Genomic DNA, 6,000 nt, shown 5'->3' on the forward strand with positions numbered 1-6,000 from the left:
CCTTTTTTCACCAAGCAGCTTTCCAATTGACCCATAGCATTTTCCAGCATTGTTGGGGTCTACAATTTTGTCTCTGGTGTCTTTGGAGAGCTCTTTGGTCTTAGCCATGTTCGTAGTTGGTTTTAGTCTTACTGATTGTGTGGCGGGGACAGGTGTCTTTGTGCAGCTACCGATCTGAAACTTGTGCTTCTAATTTAGAATAATAAGTGGAGTGTACATTGACTTTTTAGATGTTGACTAACAGGTCTTTGAGGACCATCTTTTTTTTGCTGATTGGCAGGTGTTCAAATACTTATTTGCAGCAGTAACATACAAATAAGTTATTAAAAACATACATTGTGATTTTTGAATATTTTTTTCTCTCATGGACCGCATGCGCCTAAGATGAAAATTTCAGACCCCTCCACAATTTCAAAGTGGGAGAACTTGCTAATCGCGGTGTGTTCAAGTACTTATTTTTCCTCACTGTACGTGGTGGCCATTGCAGTTAATTTTGGACTTTGGGATTGGTTGTCAAATTTCAGTCCAGATTGATTGCATCTCTTCTAAACCTGATTCATCAGGTACGAATCCAAACCTGAACACAATGATGCAATTGTGTGCATTATCATAGCGTGATCATTTGTCAAATCACAAACCATTGTGCCCTTGTTTTCCATCCCAATGAGCGCGTCACCTCTTTAAAAGGCAGCTGATTTGCCGATTCAGACATGTAACAATAAAATGAAATAAATCAAACGTGGAGGGTCTGCATGAATAAAATATAATTCTTAATCGTCTTTTTTCCCCCCATAGGAGGCTGCGGTGATCATGTGACCTCCTAATAAGCTTTTAAATCAAAAATCCATTGTGTTGTAAACTAGGCGACCCAAAGGCGATCACGCATGAGATCATGCAATCTGCCAAGTGTTTACAAGTGAGCCATCTTAATCTTATCCACCGCCTATTCATTATAATAGTTGCTTCGTGAACACATAAAATGTAAAGTATGTATACATAATAATATATATTTTACCCATTCATCCATTTTCCGAGCTGCTTATCCATACGAGAATCGCGGGAGTACCTATCCCGGCTGTCGTAGGGCAGGAGGCGGGGTACATCCTGAACTGGTCGCTAGGGTACATGGAGACAGACCACAGTAACAATTTAGAATCTCTGGAGCACCCGGAGAAAACCCACGCAGGCACGGGGAGAACATACAAACTCCACAAAGTCGGGGCTGGGATTTGAACCCCGGCCCTCAGAACAGTGAGGCCAACACCCTAACCACCTAACACACCACTGTGCTGGCCTTATTAAAGCATTTTTCACATGATTTATATTTTGAATCTTTCATTTCAGGACATCAAAGGTTCTCCGGCGAGACATGACGTGAGAGTGAAATAAAAAATAAGAACTTAGTATATAGGTAATATTTCTTTTCTTCTTTTATATTTATCTACTGGGGTTTGTTTAGTACCGGTATTTCATTTTTTATTTCACGAGGCAAGAAATGAAACGTAAACATGGGAACATAAAATAGTATCAAACATTCAAAATAAAAATGATGGATTCCTGGATCAAATTACTGCCAGCTGCTTCCTTAGGAATAAATGTTGCCCCCCAAAAAGTCCAAGAAACATTGTTTATCCATGAATTACATTTTTAAAGCATAACAGCATTGATGTTTAAATTGGCCAGTTGGCATTCCCAGCCTAAGCGGAGGGTCTCATTGCTAAAGCATCTATTTTCAAGGTTTAATTGCCACCTGTTCGCTGACAACAATGCAGTGAGCTTATAGGAAGGTGAGAAAAAAAAAAATCACATTTAGACGGATTCCAAAATTAGCATCTGCTGGATTTCACATGGATTTTCTTCGAAGAGGCAGCTACCAAATGATTGTGTGGAATGATATTTTTTCCCCCCTGAGGAGCACTGATGCCAGATAGATTTAGGAATTAATAACCCAGATGAGTTGAATGAAGGGAAAATTACAGAGGTTGTTGGATTGATGGAGAATGGCCATCATGTCCAAAGAGCAGTGATGTTTTAGGCTGGAAAAATTGGGAGTGTGGTTGTAGGCACCTTTACTTTTTAATCCTCATGAGATACAAGTAAAAAAAAAAAGTCTTGGAGTGGCCACTGTAAATACCCTGACCTCAAACCTACTGAGAACCTCTGGAGAATCCTTCAAAGGAAGTTCTAGAGGCTGAATGGCAGAGGCTTCTGAAAGCAACTGTGCGAAGCACTTCATCTTTCCTGCAATCAGAAAAGCTCTGTGTGGCCAGCGACATCCCCTGATCTCAACCCTATTGAGAACAAGTACAGTAGCTATAGAATTATAATCTAAGAAGTTAATACTGCACTCCCGTATGTCATGGCATCATTGTATACATCCATCTGTTTTCACGGGAGTGCAGTCAACAAGAAGGAGGCGGGGCACACCCCGAACTGGTTGCCAGACAATCGCGGGGCACATAGAGACAGACAAACAGCCGCACTCACAATTACACATAGTGGCAATTTAGAGTGTCCAATTAATGTTGGATGTCTTTGGAATGAAACCGAAGGGCCCGGAGGAAACCCACACAGGCACGGGGAGAACATGCAAGCTCCGCACAGGCGGGTCCGGGATTGAACCCCCGACCTCAGAACTGTGAGGCCAACGCTTTCCTGTTGAGCCATTGTGCCGCCTCATTGTGTGTGTGTGTGTGTATATATATATATATATATATATATATATATATATATATATATATATATATATATATATATATATATATATATATATATATATATATATATATATATATATATATATATATATATATATATATATATATATATATATATATATATATATATATATATATATATATATATATATATATATATATATATATATATATATATATATATATATATATATATATATATATATATATATATATATATATATATATATATATATATATATATATATATATATATATATATATATATATATATATATATATATATATATATATATATATATATATATATATATATATATATATATATATATATATATATATATATATATATATATATATATATATATATATATATATATATATATATATATATATATATATATATATATATATATATATATATATATATATATATATATATATATATATATATATACACATATATAACCTGCAGGGCGTCGGTGGAAATTCAGCTACTGTGGGTCGAAGACAAAGAAGAGGAGGAAACCGGATCCAGCGTCAGAAGAAAAAGAGGAATGCACAGAGCCTACAACTGAGTGTAGGGACTTTGAATGTTGGGACTATGACAGGAAAAGCACAGGAGTTGGTTGACATGATGATTAGGAGAAAGGTTGATATTCTGTGCATCCGCAGGTGGAAAGGTAGTAAGGCTAGAAGTTTGGGAGCAGGGTTTAAATTATTCTACCACGGAGTAGATGGGAAGAGAAATGGAGTAGGGGTTATTTTAAAGGAAGAGCTGGCTAAGAATGTCTTGGAGGTGAAAAGAGTATCAGATCGAGTGATGAGACTAAAATTTGAAATTGAGGGTGTTATGTATAATGTGGTTAGCGGCTATGCACCACAGGTAGGATGTGACCTAGAGTTGAAAGAGAAATTCTGGAAGGAACTAGATGAAGTAGTTCTGAGCATCCCAGACAGCGAGAGAGTTGTGATTGGTGCAGATTGTAATGGACATATTGGTAAAGGAAACAGGTGCGATGAAGAAGTGATGGGTAAGTACGGCATCCATGAAAGGAACTTTGAAGGGCAGATGGTGGTGGACTTTGCAAAAAGGATGGAGATGGCTGTAGTGAACACTTATTTCCAGAAGAGGGAGGAACATATAGTGACCTACAAAAGCGGAGGTAGAACCACGCAGGTAGATTATATTTTGTGCAGACGATGTAATCTGAAGGAGGTTACTGACTGTAAAGTAGTGGTAGGGGAGAGTGGAGCTCGACAGCATAGGATGGTAGTATGTAGGATGATTCTGGTGGTGGGTAGGAAGATTAAGAAGACAAAGGTAGAGCAGAGAACCATGTGGTGGAAGCTGAGAAAGGAAGAATGTTGTGCGGCCTTCCGGAAAGAGGTGAGACAGGCTCTCGATGGACAACCGAAGCTCCCGGAAGACTGGACGACGACAGCCAAGGTGATCAGAGAGACAGGCAGGAGAGTACTTGGTGTGTCATCTGGTAGGAAAGGGGAGAAGGAGACTTGGTGGTGGAACCCCAAAATACAGGGAGCCATACAAGGAAAGAGATTAGCGAAGAAGAAGTGGGATACTGAGAGGACTGAGGAGAGGCGAAAGGAGTACATCGAGATGCGACGTAGGGCAAAGGTAGAGGTGGCAAAGGCTAAACAAGAGGCATATGAAGACATGTACACCAGGTTGGACACGAAAGAAGGAGAAAAGGATCTCTACAGGTTGGCCAGACAGAGGGATAGAGATGGGAAGGATGTGCAGCAGGTCAGGGTGATTAAGGATAGAGATGGAAATGTGTTGACTGGTGCCGGTAGTGTACTAAATAGATGGAAAGAATACTTTGAGAAGTTGATGAATGAAGAAAATGAGAGAGAAGGAAGAGTTGAAGAGGCAAGAGTGAAGGACCAGGAAGTGGAAATGATTACTAAGGGGGAAGTCAGAAAGGCACTACAAAGGATGAAAACTGGAAAGGCAGTTGGTCCTGATGACATACCGGTAGAGGTATGGAAGCAATTTGGAGAGATGGCTGTGGAGTTTTTGACCAACTTATTCAACAGAATACTAGCGGGCGAAAAGATGCCTGAAGAATGGAGGAAAAGTGTTCTAGTTCCCATTTTTAAGAACAAAGGGGATGTTCAGAGCTGTGGGAACTATAGAGGAATAAAGTTGATGAGCCACACAATGAAGTTATGGGAAAGAGTAGTGGAGGCTAGACTCAGACAGAAGTAAGTATCTGCGAGCAACAGTATGGTTTCATGCCTAGAAAGAGTACCACAGATGCATTATTTGCCTTGAGGATGCTCGTGGAAAAGTACAGAGAAGGTCAGAAGGAGCTACATTGTGTCTTTGTGGATCTAGAGAAAGCCTATGACAGAGTACCAAGAGAGGAACTGTGGTACTGCATGCGTAAGTCTGGTGTGGCAGAGAAGTATGTTAAAATAGTACAGGACATGTATGATGGTAGCAGAACAATGGTGAGGTGTGCCTTAGGTGTGACAGAGGAATTTAAGGTGGAGGTGGGACTGCATCAGGGATCAGCTCTGAGCCCCTTCCTTTTGCAGTGGTAATGGATAGGCTGACAGATGAGGTTAGACTGGAATCCCCTTGGACCATGATGTTCGCAGATGATATTGTCATATGCAGTGAAAGCAGGGAGCATGCGGAGGAACAATTGGAAAGATGGAGACATGCACTGGAAAGGAGAGGAATGAAGATTAGCCGAAGTAAAACAGAATATATGTGCGTGAATGAGAAAAGTAGAGGGGGAAGAGTGAGGCTACAGGGAGAAGAGATAGCGAGGGTGGACGACTTCAAATACTTGGGGTCAACAATACAGAGCAATGGAGAGTGTGGTCAGGAAGTGAAGAAACGGGTCCAAGCAGGTTGGAACAGCTGGCGAAAGGTGTCTGGTGTGTTATGTGACAGAAGAGTGTCTACTAGGATGAAGGGCAAAGTTTACAAAACAGTGGTGAGGCCGGCCATGATGTACGGATTAGAGACGGTGGCACTGAAAAAACAACAGGAATCTGAACTGAAGGAGGTGGCAGATATGAAGATGTTGAGGTTCTCGCTCGGAGTGACCAGGTTGGATAGGATTAGAAATGAGCTCATTCGAGGGACGGCCAAGCTGGATGTTTTGGAGACAAGATTCGAGAGAGCAGACTTCGATGGTTTGGACATGTTCAGAGGCGAGAGAGTGAGTATATTGGTAGAAGGATGCTGAGGATGGCGCTCCCAGGCAAAAGAGCGAGAGGAAGACCAAAGAGAAGGTTTATGGAT

The sequence above is a fragment of the Syngnathoides biaculeatus genome, chromosome 8, assembly GCF_019802595.1.
Source record: "Syngnathoides biaculeatus isolate LvHL_M chromosome 8, ASM1980259v1, whole genome shotgun sequence".
Taxonomy (NCBI): domain Eukaryota; kingdom Metazoa; phylum Chordata; class Actinopteri; order Syngnathiformes; family Syngnathidae; genus Syngnathoides; species Syngnathoides biaculeatus.